We start from the raw sequence: 14,622 nt of genomic DNA on the forward strand, positions 1-14,622 counted from the left end.
CTACCTCATCAAATATAATAAAAGAGTAACACTCAATGCACACGAAGTGGTCCAGCCTTTTAATGGATAGACACCCCAGGTTGCACTGAAAAGTTAATTTAAATAAATAAATATACCCTATAAACTCAATTGTTCAAATCTACCTTTTACATTTTGAAGCAAGGTCAGTAATTAGGTTCTTAGTGTCAGGGAACAGGAAATTGATCACTAACAAATAATTGACTAGAGTATCATAGGAATCAATACTTCTAGGTCTTTTCCATATGTACTAAAAAATGGCATATGAGAAAGAACTCTGAATTACAGGGCTAACAAAGCTAAAACCCTACTAATTTAATTTTAACATGAGAAGCAGAATTAGCACATAGAGGAAACACCCAAAAATGGCAAAAGATGTAAAAGTTTTTTTTAAAAAATGACACAGCTAGATATCTACTAATCCCAGTCAACCTAGAACCCCTTCCTCCCAAGCCTGCTTTGACCCTGGAAGATGTAGGGAGAGATTTGGTTCTAAAAACCTCTAGCTGGCTGGAGGCTACTTCTGGAAAAAGAAAATGGTCTTAAGGAGCAATTAAATCACACTCTACTATGAACTCATAAAAATTGTTTCCAGAATGTGGCAGAATCTTGAGTTTTGTCACCAATACTGTTAAGTAGCTACCACCTGAACTATGAGTTGAAATTGCTCATATAAATGAGTCCTCACTTTCCATGATTAACTCTAAAAATAGGAAGAGATAAAAGAAAAAATAGATAAACTATTCTTCCAGGTTTGCCAAACACCATCCCACTGGGCCAAGATTGAGATATAACACTAATACTTCATTTGATTATGAAGCTAGTCACATTTATATGCTGGCTCACTTACTTCTTCATATTCACAGTGAGCATGTCGCCTCTGTCTTACTTCTTTTATTATACCTCAACACACACTCTTCTCACAGAGCCTCTCCCAGGGTAGTTACTTACACGATTACTGAAAATGTGTGTTTTAATATATCATTATCACGTCTGAAAGTCTAATAATGATCTGCCAGAAATTTCAAGGTGGGTGCAAGTAAATTTGTTTGCATGTTAATGTCTTTGTTTTTTCACCAAATAGAGGGATAATATAGTGATATTTTAAGATCTTTGCTGAAAGGAGATAGTGAAAGCAGCTTTATTACCAATGCAAATGTTTCCTACTTTGGGACAATGATGCTCAAGAGGATCATAAACTATACCATTTATCTTTCACCTCTCTTTACATAAAATATATATGTTGACCAGCTTCCTCATGGCTGTCTTTACTTGCTTGTTTCTCAAGGTGTAGATGATGGGACTAAGTAAAGGGAATATCACCATGTGGAACACAGACACCACTTTATTTAAGGAAAAAAAGTCAAATGGGCAAGCATAAATGTACATAGATGGCCCAAACATTAACACCACAATGGTGATGTGGGAATAGCAGGTGGACATGGCCCGATTGGTATTCTCACCTGAAGTGTTTCTTGAGCATAGACAGGAGGAAGGCATAGGACATTAGCAGTGCAATGAAGCACAGGACGGAGATCAGATCACTGCTGAAGATCGTCACTAGTTCCTCTGGGAAAGTGTTGGCACAGGCAATTCGAACAACCTGTGTGATGTCACAGAAGTAACTGTTTAACTCACTGGGCCCACAGAAGGGCAGTCAAACAATGACAGCCACCTGTATAATAGAATGGACGAAGCCACCCATGCAAGACAGAGCCACCAGAATACAGCAGAGACATCGATTCATGACGGTAGCATAGCGGAGAGTGCGGCAGATAGCAGCATAGTGGTCAAAAGCCATCATCGTGAGCAAGAACATCTCTGAAGCCCCAACAAAGTGCAAAAAAAGAGCTGTGCAATGCATCCTCCAAAGGAAATTATCTTCCTTTCCACAAAGAAGTCTACTAGTGTTTTAGGGGTTGTAATGGAAGAGTACCAAATATCAAGGAAGGCCAGATTAGCCAAAAGGAAATACATGGGTGAGGTCAGAAGGGGGTCAAGCCTGATGGTGCAAATGATAAGGACATTCCCTGGAAGAATGAACAAGTACTAGGAGAGAAATATACCAAACAGGACCAGTTGCACCTCCTGAGTCTGGAATAGGCCAGTGAGAACAAACTCTGTCACCCTGGTGTAATTTGCAGGTTCCATTTCTTCACTTTGCTTTTTTCATAATAATAGCCATAAAAAAAAAAAAAAGAAAGAAGTAATAATTACTTCAGGTAGTATTTAACAGCCCATTGCCATTGAGTCAATTCCAACTCATGGAGACCCCACGTGATACAAAGTAGAATTGTTCCATAGTGTCTTCTTGGCTGTAAAATTTACAGAAGCAGATTGCCAAGCCTTTCTTCCCTGCCCCGATGAGCGAATCTGAAGAACCACCAACATTTAAGTTAATAGCCAATTGCAAACTGCTTGTACCACCCCGGGGCCTAGCATTGAACTAGGGTTATATTAATGCTTTCAAAATCATCAAATGTTCTCGGTCTTTAAGAGATTGCTTTAAGGTACATTTGGTTGCCCTATTTTATGTTTGATAAACTGAGATAGGGAGAGAATGTAGTGATCCTATACATTAGAAACATTGAAGCTATATGAAGTGTGTCACATATTTGAAACCCAAATCTCAATTTCTTAATGCTATAAAATTCTATTTTTTATGAAACTCAACAATGCACTAATCTTTCCAAAAACACCTGCCATACTAAACAATATGTGCGGTTACTTCCAAGTTTAATCAAATTTTAGATTGATAATCTGAGATACAGCCTGCTCTCTCTAGACCATTTTTAGAAAATATTGCCAGCTTGGAAACTTGGTCTGTGATCTAATACTGTGTATACTGATCTGGCTCCGCATCGCGGAATCGAACCCCAGTCAGATAACTCAACCTTACTTGCTGAAAGCGAAGAGGACTTGAAGCACTTACTAATAAAGATCAAAGACTACAGCCTTCAATATGAACTACACTTCAACATAAAGAAAATAGAAATCCTCACAACTGGACCAATAAGCAGCAACATGAAAAATGGAGGAAATATTGAAGATGTCAAGATCTCATTTTACTTGTATCAACAATCAAAGTCCATGGGAACAGCAGTTAAGAAATCAAACAACCTATTTCATTGGGCAAATCTGCAACAAAAGACCTCTTTGAAATCTTAAAAAGTAAAGATGTCACTTTGAGAACTAACATGCTCCTGACCCAAACAATGGTGTTTTTAATCACTACCAAACAAAAAAAAAACAAACTCGTTGCCACTGAGTGGAGACAATGAAAAAGGAAAATTGAAGAAGAATTGACACATTTGAACTATAGTGTTAGTGAAGAATATTGAATATACCATGGTCTGCTAAAAGAACAAACAAATCTGTCCTGGAGGAAGTACAGCCAGAATGCTCATGAGAAGCGAGGATGGCAAGACTTCGTCACATGTACTTTGGACATGTTATCAGGAGCGACCAATCCCTGTAGAAGGACTTCATGCTTGGTAAAGTGGAGGGTCAGTGAGAAAGAGGAAGACCCTCAACAAGATGGATTGACTCAGTGGCTGCAACAACGGATTTAAACCCGCCTACTATTGTTGAGAAGCAGCCCCGGTGACGCAACGGTTAAAAGTTCAGCTACTAGCCTAAAGGTCAATGGTTTGAACCTACCAGCCACTCAGCAGGAGAAAGATGTGGCAGTCTGCTTCCGTAAAGATTTACAGCCTAGGAAATCCTATGGGGAAGTTCTACTCTGTCCTATAGGGTTTCTATGAGTCAGAGTTGACTTTGATGGCAATGGGTTTGTTTTGGTTTACTATTGTGAGGATAATGCAGGACTGGCCAATGTTTCGTTGTACATGAGTCAGAGCCGACTCCGACAGCAACAACATTCTGAATTGGCAGTAATTTTATTTTAGAAGTAGAGAGCAGAAAATGCAAAGACCCTGTGGCAGAAAAGAGCTTTAGAAACTTAGTGGAACCAAGATTGATAGCAGTACAAGAAAAGAACCAAGAGATAGCCAAACACAAAGTAATTCAGCTCACAGTAAGAAAACTGGATTTTCATAGCTTTCAATATTTTACACTAAAATCCAGACGAGTAGCTTAACAAGATTTGCAGTTTAGAAATATCACTCTGGTTGTTATGCGGAAAATAAATTTTAGTGGGACAGGTTTGCAGGAATAAGATAATGATGGCTTACATTAAAGATATAGCAACAACTATTTGGAGAAAGGAATAGTTTGTTTAGAAAATTTAGGAGATGTAATGGGCAGGATTTGGTGTTAGGTTACATATTGTTATGATCATACAAGTCAGCTGGAATTTGAGCTTCATATGACAATTTTTTAATTTAGATTGTCTTTATATGTTCTGTGTCTAAAATGATGTTCAGCCAGCACATTCTAGGTGCAGAATAAAATGTGACTCAATCTACTATACATCTTTCGGCATGCCTTGCCACTCCCTAAGAAAGATTGGGAACTCTGCCAAGAAAATCTAGAACAAGGAGTTATGTTCGTAGGGAATTCTTAGGGGAGATAAGCCATCCATGGAGACTAAAGGTATTTCTTTCCAAGGCTGCCATTAAGAAGGGGCCATCGAACATTCTTAGAGCAGCTCAGTAAGTTGGTCAAGGGGTATTACTTCATTCCACATCCACCCACCTACTCCTCCCACGTTTCTAGGTACAAACCTGCCTCTATTTAAAAATCCTGAGTGAATTCTCATTCTGTGTTTGAACTGCAGGGATATACTGCCTAGAGGATGACTATGAAGATATCTAGAAGTACAGGGCCCTCCCTGCAGGTGTGTGAACTGTGAACTCTCCCCAGGGGAGTCAATGCTTTGGTAAAAACAAGAATGTGTTTAGAAATACTTCCTTAATAACAATACAGTGCTCATCCATGTGTCTGAGAAAGCTCTGAGCAACCAGAAGTAAAATCATTTTCTTGCCAATTTGAGGAGGCTAGGGAGGCTGTCAAATGCAACCCTGAAATAGTAAAAGATTCATAAAGTCAAGAGGTACTGGGTTACACTCATACAAGAAGCTTTTAAAAAGATTAGATATCACCCATACTGTTGTCCATTCTTTTCCCTTAAAAGATGTCATGAATTGAATTATGTCCCCCAAAAATGTGCATGTCAATTTGGCTGGGCCATGAGTCCTGGCACTGTGTGATTTTCCTATATGTTGTAAATCCTGCCTCTATGATGTTAATGAGGGAGGATGGGTGACAGTTGTGTTAGTAAGGCAGGACTCAATTTACAAGACCGGATTGTGTCCTGAGGCAATCTCTTGAGATATAAAACACAGAAGAGAGCAGTGAGACAGAGGTACCTCATACCATCAAGAAAGCAGTGCCGGGAGCAGAGTGTGTCCTTTGGACTGGGATCCCTGCACAGAGAAGCTCCTAGTCCGGGGGAACACCGAAGAGAAGGCCAACAAAGAAAAAGCCTTCCCCTGGAGTTGATGCCCTGAATTTGGACTTTTAGCCTACTTTAACTGTGAGGAAATAAACTTCTCTTTGTTAAAACCATCCACTTGTGGTATTTCTGTTATAGCAGCACTAGATGACTAAGATAAAAGAAGATGTGGATAAATAAGCCAGTATCCACTGGAGTAAAGTTGCTCAGCCTAGCCCTTCCTGATGATCAAAGAAATTCACAACTGAATGAAATGCTTTCAGAATACACGTCCATAAAATCAGGAAAAGAACTTAAGCTAAGGCTGAGAGGCTGGGAAAATGGAAGGAAAATAATGAAGGAAAAGGAAGCTCTAACAGTCTTGCATTTCTTCTGAGGATGAAAACAGTCCATCTCTGGGATATGCAGTTAAATGAAAATGCAAAATACAGTTTTAAAAAACAAAAAATATTTTAAAGGTTTATAGATTCCTTCAAGTGGTGATTTATCAAAAACCCTTCCCCAGAGAAGGAAGGTACTTTTTAGCCTTTCAACCCAGCTGATCATGAGGATCATGGTGAAGGCTGTGGTGCAGCGTTAGCCTTAGTGGGCTCTGGAAAAGATCGGAGGGAAAGCTGATGTATGGCAACTGGGTTGTGTAGGAAATGGAGAGTGTAGGTGAGTACAGCAGGAAGATATCAAGATGTAAGAGACTGATTTCCAGAGACTCTCCTACCCTAGTCAGTTGCATGTTAGAGCACTAATTATTAAAATAAAAAAAAAGGTATTTTTAAAACAGTAGGGAAAGGAATCACATAGCAAAGTCATTATTTTAAGACTTGTTTTACCTTTACAAAGCATAAATTTTTTCATACAGATACACACTCATATATATTACAATTTTTTAAATTTCCTTGAAGTCTTCATAAAGAATTGAATTTTCCAAAAGTATATGATATTTGTTTGGCTCATAAGGAGAAGCATTGAGCAAGAATTGAGAGACTTGGATTCTCATCATAGCTCAGCCACCAAAACCTTTGTGCTGTTAAGAAGGTCACTCAACCTTCCTGTACAGCAGTTTCTTCCTAGTAATATGAGATATTTTTTACTAAAATTTTAAGAAATGTGATAGCTCTAAAATTCTGATTCTATGAAAATAAAGGTGGATTGAGAGCAAACATTTCAAAAGGTAAATTAAGAACCATGTGCATAAGACTGTGGAGAAACAATAATATAATTATCATTGAATAGGTACAACCCACAAGAGAAATAACTTGAATTAATTTTTTCCTAATCTTAAAATATCAAGCTCATCTATCTTATTCTGTGAAATATTTGAAGAGATAATGTATAAAAACATCCTTACCATATGAATGGGTATATGAAAACCCTGGGACCTACAGTCACATAAATAAACCAGTAGCAGAAAATACCAAGATGTAGTAATTATTTTGATTTCTTGTAACGTTGTTGTCCACAGTTGACTAGGCAAGAACAAAGCATTAGAATCAGAGAAGGGCTGATCTCAGCATGAGAGTACTTTGAGCATCAGTTGCTGCTTAAGAGTTTCTCTTACCATAGACTTAGATATGGAGCAAGAGTGTCTTGGTTCGAACCACAGCTGAACCACTTACTAATGTAACCATGGGCAAAACACTCAACTCTCCGCCTCTATTTCCCTTCCACATAATGGGGATGATAATAGTACTTACCTCACAGGGATTTTTGAAAAGATTAATAAGATAATGCATTTAAAGTTCACAAAAATACTTGACACTTAGTATACACTTAATAAATTATTATTATTATCATAGAGGTTCCCCTTTCAAAGTAGAGAGTTAAATACAGAACCTATCATCCTAAGGCAGTCTCCACGATCTCCAAAATATTGCATCTCAACGTCTGTTTACACTCCCCGCTACTCTCCTTGGATATGGCAGACTAAGAACCCTTCTAGGAAATAGCCTGAAGAAGAGGACAGGAACATCTGATTTATAAACACCAACATCTCCTCCCATTTTTCTCAGAACCACAATCCTACGTAGCTGCTAATAAATCAGTTATTAAAACCTCCAGTTACTCTCATAAACCCTCCTTTCCCAAATCCCTGAAATTTTACATTAGTCATGGCAAAATGACCACAGAAATGTCATTTGGGTTCCCACAGTACTCTGTGCACATCTCCAATAAAAACTTTATTCATTGCATTGTAATTTTTCAGTTTATATTTTGACCATAACAGAAACTCTGAGCACCTTGAGGTCATGGAGCATGTCTCCTTTATCTTTGTGTATCCAGTGCCTAAGGCTCTCCTAGTTCACTATCAATCTTCAATATGTGTTTATTGAAAGAATGAATAGAGGAATGTGTTTTTAAATGAACAAATGATTGAATAAATAACTTTGAAAGAAGAATAGTCAAATTCTTCCAAATCTAATTATTGCATCAATTAAATTTAGTGTTTCCTGACTCTGTTTCACAGTTCCTGATTTCATTTCCTGGAATCCCTCTTTTTAAATTTTTTTTTTTTTATTGCGGTGAGTATACATATATGTGTTTGTGTGTGTGTGTGTGTGTCAAAATTTGCCATTTCAACATGTTTTACATGTACAGTTCAGTGACATTAATCACACTCATCATGCTGTGCAGCCATCCCCGCTATTCATTGGAACTCCCTTTTTAAATGCCTACTTCATCCACTTTAATTTCAAGGAAGTGTTTCTTTGCTTTTATGTTTCTTTTTTCTTCTATTTACTTTCAAAGTTATATGCTACTACCTACTCCTATCCCCTCAAAATGAAACATCTCAGGCCCCATCTCCCTCATACTCTCAACGTGCCCATTCTGAAGACCCATCACAAGAAATACTGACGATCTTGGGGTTTTCCTGACTTCCTTTCAGGAATGGCAGGATTCAAACTTTTGGAAGCTTATTTTAATGATTTAGCACTCTCTGAAGATACATAAATAAAAACAGCCTTCCCAGTTTGAGACTAAGAATAATTCTTTCTAAAAGTATGAGATGACCATGATGTCTTGTAAATTCCCTCTTCAGCTTTTGGGTTTAAAATGCTTTAGCTGTGTGGATCAGATAAAAGGAAAAAGAGTTAGTGTACCAGCTCCATCATTGAGACCTGCTCTGCATGATCACTGTGTTTCCTAGATACCTAACTTAAGGCTTTCTGCTTCTTACCACTGTTCTCTGATTATTTAACATAGCTATTCCCATTGCTAGATCCACCCCACTGTCTCAAACATAGAGTTGTTTATGTGCATATTATAACACCATTCTTCCACCTACCAATTATTGTGCCAGTCTCAGTGTAATCAACAACTATAGAGAGGGGGTAAAAGGCGCCAAGTCTTCCCACATCCACAACAGAGGGCTTTGTCTTCTACATTTTGGTATATATCAATCCCTGCTCTGATGTAACAATAAGCTAACTAGCACCGTGGGTTGTAACTAAGAAAATTGATTCTCTAGAGGTCTGGGGCAGGCAGGTAGGAATCAAAGTCATGAGGGAGTAATTAAAAAAGTTCATGTATGCCTCATCCAAGAAGCACAGAAACACAACTTTGAGTTGCTCAAAACAAGTATGGAAAATAACTAATCAGCCTTGGACGGTTTTTGGGTGGAAAATGTTATGATGTGTGATATTATGCCCCCTAAAGTATGATGTGTGCTTCCTATTCTGTCTCAAAGGACTGTATCACTTAGAGATGCTGAATCCTTAGGAAAATAGATACGTGTCCAAATCCTATATTAATACTGGATAAATTATTTGATCAGATTACCTATGGATGCAAATATGGCCTTAAGTCTTAACTCTTTAATTTCAAACTATGTTTCTAAATTTTATTCATTGTCTTCTACATGGGTTTAATGACTATCTACTACAAGTCAGACACTGCACTACACATCGGGAATACAATGATGAACGACAGAGAAACAGTCCTTTCTTTCCTAAACCAACCTATTATTGACTCTCCCATCTCTCAATCCCCAAACACTTGTCTACACTTCTCACCTAGAATGTAACATATGCTGTCTTGCATTGACAATTATCCTTTTATATGTGAACATTTTGGCTCCTACACTAGATGATCAGTTTCAGGAGGGCAAGAATTTTCTTTCACTAATCTCCATAAATAATGCAAAGTAATATTAAGTGAATATGTGATGAACTAAACTGTATTTTAATATGTAGGCAATCTTCATTCTCCTAGTCTCATGCTCATTTAATGATTCTCTTAAAGTGCCAAACTTACTTAACAAATTAAATGTTTTGTGGCCAATAGTGTTTGGTTCTATGTCATTTTTTTTCTATCAGCCTGATCTCCATCACACATCTTTCAGAAATTTGTGCTCCTAAGGTTATCTGCATGTTATACTCTCAAAGACATACTTGAATCTTGTACAGTGAAGGCAGCAGATTTACTTTTTAATACAAAAAAAAAAAAAAAAATCTGCCTCCTCAGTGATCTTTAAAGTCTATGAGGCATTTGCCCACAAAGTTCTGAAGATGTGTGCTTAACTTGGGGATGAAAAGACTCAGAGAGAGCTTAAGATGTAACTTCTTCTGATTTGCCCCAGAGAAAATATCAGAACAAATGTGTGTTTGTAGAAAGTTTGGTTCAACACAAACATCTTCAAAAAGTTAGAGCACATGTTCAGTTCTAAACTGTTGAAAATCAATTCAGCTTCTTCTAAATTCTTATTAAGTGCACATGAATATGCAGAAATAATCAAAGGGTCAATAGTACTAATATATAATGTATTCCAAATTATTGAGAGAATAGACACTGATTACCAAGCAAATAATGCTGAATTAATTTTTTTTAAAACCCCTCTAGATTTTAGCCCATGATATCCCCTAGAATTCAAACCAGATTCAGAAGAGGATGTGGAAAGGATATCACCGCTAATATCAGATGGATCCTGGCTGAAAGCAGAGAATACAAGAAGATGTTTAGCTGTGTTTCACTGACTATGCAAAGGCTGTGTGGATCATAACAAACTGTGGATAACATTTCAAAGAAAGGGAATTCCCAAACACTTAATTGTGCTCATGAGGAACCTGTACATAGAAAAAGAGGCAGTTGTTCCAAAAGAATGACAGGCTATTTCGTGGCTTAAAGTCAGGAAAGGTGTGTGTCAGGGCTGTATCCTTTCAGCATACCTATTCAATATGTATGCTGAGCAAATAATCCAAGAAGCTGGACTATATGAAGAAGAATGGAACATCTAGATTAGATTTCCCAGGGCATTCTGGACTCATTAATAACCTGCATTATACAGATGACATAACTTTTGTTGCTGAAAGTGAAGAGGATTTGAAGTACTTACTGATGAAGATTAAACACCACAGCCTCCAGTATGGATGACATCTCAACATAAAGAAAACAAAAATCTTCACAACTGGACCAATAAGCAACATCTTGATAAATGGAGAAAAGAGTGAAGTTGTTAAGGATTTCATTTTACTTGGATCTACAATCAACACCCATGGAATCAGCAGTCAAGAAATCAAAGGACACATTGCATTAGGCAAATCTGCTGCAAAAAACTTCTTTAAAGTGTTGAAAAGCAAAGATACCACCTTGAAGACTAAGGTGTGCCTGATTCAAGCCTCGGTATTTTCAATCGCCTCATATGCAAGCGAAAGCTGGATGATGAATAAGGAAGACCTAAGAAGAATTGACTTCTTTGAACAGTGATGTTAGCAAAAAAATACTGACTATACCTTAGACTGCCAAAAGAATGAACAAATCTGTCCTGGAAGAAGTACGACTAGAATGTTCCTAAGAAGCAAGGATGGCGAGACTACATCTCACATACTTTGGACATGTTATCAGAAGGGATCAGTCCGTGGAGAAGGACATCATGCTTGGTAAAGTAAAGGGTCAGCAAAAAAAAAGAAGGCTCTCAACAAGATGGACTGACACAGTGGCTGCAACAATGGTCTCAAACATGACAATGATTGTGAAGATGGCTCAGGACCGGGCAGTGTTTGGTTCTGTTGTACACGGGGTCATTATGAGTCAGAACTGACTCAACGACACCTAACAACAACAACATCCCCTAGAATACTCCATGAAATAGAGATCAATGGAGAAATTAATGGCTCATTCCCTGGCTCAGAGAGTTTGAGCATGCATCCCACTCTTTGCCTTCCAAATGTGCTCTGAGAGAGAAACAACCATAGAAACTAAAATTTCAGGAGACTTTTTGGTCTGAATTAAGAGAAGGTTAGAAATGGGCCATATATTTTCAGAGATATGGTCCCACAAGTAAAGTACAATAAATGCAAGTTAAGGCAGGAAGAACTGTGATTAACAAAGTCATCTGAGGGAATTCATTTTACTTGTGTTATATTTGCTTAGATGACACATCTAAGCAGTTAAAGTAGGCTAAAGCCATAACAACAACAAAGTAGAAGTGTACAAGGTGAAACCATGTCAGTTCGTGACAACTAGATTAGTTGCTAGAACTTATCCTTCAGGTGTATTTTTAAGAAAAGTATTATACAGACATGGAAACAACATAGAGAGTCTGAGTACTTTTTTGCTCAAGATTTTGTTAAAACATTCAATATGAGGTTGATAGAAAAACCTTTAAGAACAATGAAAAAAAAAGAACTCATGAAACATTCAGTAGGAGAGAATACATTTAGAAACGTTCCACATGAAAAAAATAAAACTAAAGACTTCTGGCAACATGACGCTGTAGGCAGAAGCACCACGCTCTCCCTCCACAGCAAAGATATGAAAAACTAAGCCAAACAGAGAAAACAGCAATCCTGAAACCCTAAACATCAAATGAAGAGATAAAGAACTCAGCCAAGCATCAAAGGGAATAAGAAACTGACACAGAACAGAGAGTGAGGAGACATACATGCAGAGATCCCCTATCAGCTAACTCAGCACGGATCTGCCATCTTTTATTTTATTTTAACAAAATCAGAGACCAGCAAATAGGGGGTATGAGAAAGCAGCTTCATGGAGCTTCCAGCAAGAGACAGAACAACAGGTAACTGGCAATATATGCTTTCCAATGCCCTACCCTTCTTCACCCCTACTTGGGATCCTCTGTTTCCCCCGGCCACAGTCTTTTGGCTGGGAAGCACTGGCTGTTTGGATTCCACCCGCCCACACTGTCCAACTCCCTGGGTGCCATTTGTTGGCTGCTGGTGTTGCTTTTTTCCGCTTCTTTTGATTTCTTCCTTACCTCTCATCACCTCCCCCTTCCTTTGCTCAAATACCTGGCTCCATGCTCCACCTTTGCTTCTTCCTGAGGGGCTGGGGAGCTCCGCTCAAGTGTGGAACTGGTTCCCGGTCCATGCTGCCATGCTGGTGGGATCCCGGGGCATTTTTGTTTGTTTGTTTGTTTTGAATTCTTTCTTTGTTTTCTTTTTCTTTTCTCGAGTTGGGAGCCTGTTCTCGCCAGGCAGTGCTGCACAGCTAGGGATTTACTGCCTCAGGTTGCGGAAACATGCAGAGGGATCCCTGAAGGCATTTCTTTCTTCTAGTTTTTTTTCTTTCTGTTTTTTGGGGGGGTTTTCTTGTTCTTTTTTTTCTTAATTTGTTTTTTCTTTTCCCTTATTTTCCCTTTTTGTCTTTCTTCATTACACAGTTTCTAATCTCTCTATACCTTCCTTCTCTTCCTGTCCCCCAAATAACTGACGCTGAGTGACACCTCTACGCCTTCTAGCCAGGCTGTACTTCAACACCTGGGAACAACTGCCCAAAACCTCGTAGCTGCACCAGTGGGATCCCTGGGAGCTTTCTTTCTTTCTTTTTTTTTTCCCCCCCTAATTTTTATTTAATCATTGTTTTCTTTTCTTCTTCTCCCCTTTTTGTTTTTCTCCATTTCATAGTCTCTCATCTCTCCAGTCCAACAGCAAGTTCCCCTAGCACTTGTTTATGTTTGTTTGTAAGTTTTTGGCCCCTATTCCTCTCTCCGCTCTCCCATACCCAGCTTACTTCCACACATCACAATCTCCCCCCTCCATCCCACCTACCTGCACCATGCTCTTAACATCACACCACCAAGAACCACAGGCACAGCCTACCAGAACCTGCCCTGCACTGATTACTGACCCGCCCTGGTGGCTGTAGTAAGTGCCAAAAACAACCCATCCCGGCAACTACTCTTCAGCTAGAACTGCCCTTCTGTACCATATCTGAGCGACTGACCCTGCCAATTGTAGAAGGAGGTGAAAAGTATGATGCCCACAGATGTGCAAACAACAAAGAATGCACAGCCCGCCTGCTCAGACATAGCCAAAAAAAAGATGAAACAAACAAATCTACAATCAATAAACAAGAAAAATAACTACTGAATGCCCAAAAGACAGCAGACAATATCAAAACATTTACAAAAACAGGACACGATGGTTCCAGTAGGCATCCAAAATAAAACACCAGATGACCTTCCAGTAGAAGAAAAGGCAGTAGACTTACCTAGGAGGGAATTCAAATCTCTAACATTCAGAATTATCCACCAGTTGAAGCAAAAAGCAGACAAAATGAGGAAAAAATAGATAAATTCATGGAAAATTCAGACAAATTCATGGAAAATACAGCCAAAAAAAATGGAAGAATTCAGGAAAATACTGCAAGAAAAAATGCCAACATATATTCACATCTAGAAATTATACAAAAAGAACAATTAGAAATTCAAAAGATAAACAAGATTTCAGAAATGGACACTGTCATAGAAGGGCGGAGGAGCAAGTTTAAAACAGTGGAAGACAGGATCAGTGGAACTGAAGACAGACACTTGGCTACAACCCTGTTCAATGTAAACTCAGGAAAAAGAACAAAGAAAAATGAAGAGACCCTAAGAATTATGTGGGATACAATCAAAAGCAAAAATTAGTTTCAGAACATGGAGAGAAAACAAAAAACACAGAGAGGATCATTGAAGAACTTCTGACAGAAATCTTCCCCAATATCATGAAAGATGAAAAGCTGGCCATCCAAGAAGCTCTCCAAAAGAAAATCACCAAGGCATATCATAATCACACTTGCCAAAACCAAAGACATACAAAGTATCCTGAGAGCAACTACAAAAACAAGAAGTCACACACAGATGAGAAACAATAAGACTAAGTTTAGATTATTTGGCAGAAACCATGCAGGCAAGAAGGCAATGGGATGACATATATTAAACCTTGAAAGAAAAAAATTGCCAGCCAAGAATAATA

The 14,622-nt window shown here is 38.3% G+C and overlaps 1 pseudogene; it reads right to left on the reverse strand.

Annotated features, from left to right (window-relative positions):
* Positions 1–1,233: 1,233 nt before the first annotated feature.
* On the reverse strand, positions 1,234–2,169 carry LOC101343234 (olfactory receptor 4M1-like; annotated as a pseudogene).
* Positions 2,170–14,622: the final 12,453 nt, after the last annotated feature.

This window comes from Trichechus manatus, unplaced genomic scaffold (genome assembly GCF_000243295.1).
Source record: "Trichechus manatus latirostris isolate Lorelei unplaced genomic scaffold, TriManLat1.0 scaffold00408, whole genome shotgun sequence".
Classification (NCBI taxonomy): Eukaryota; Metazoa; Chordata; class Mammalia; order Sirenia; family Trichechidae; genus Trichechus; species Trichechus manatus.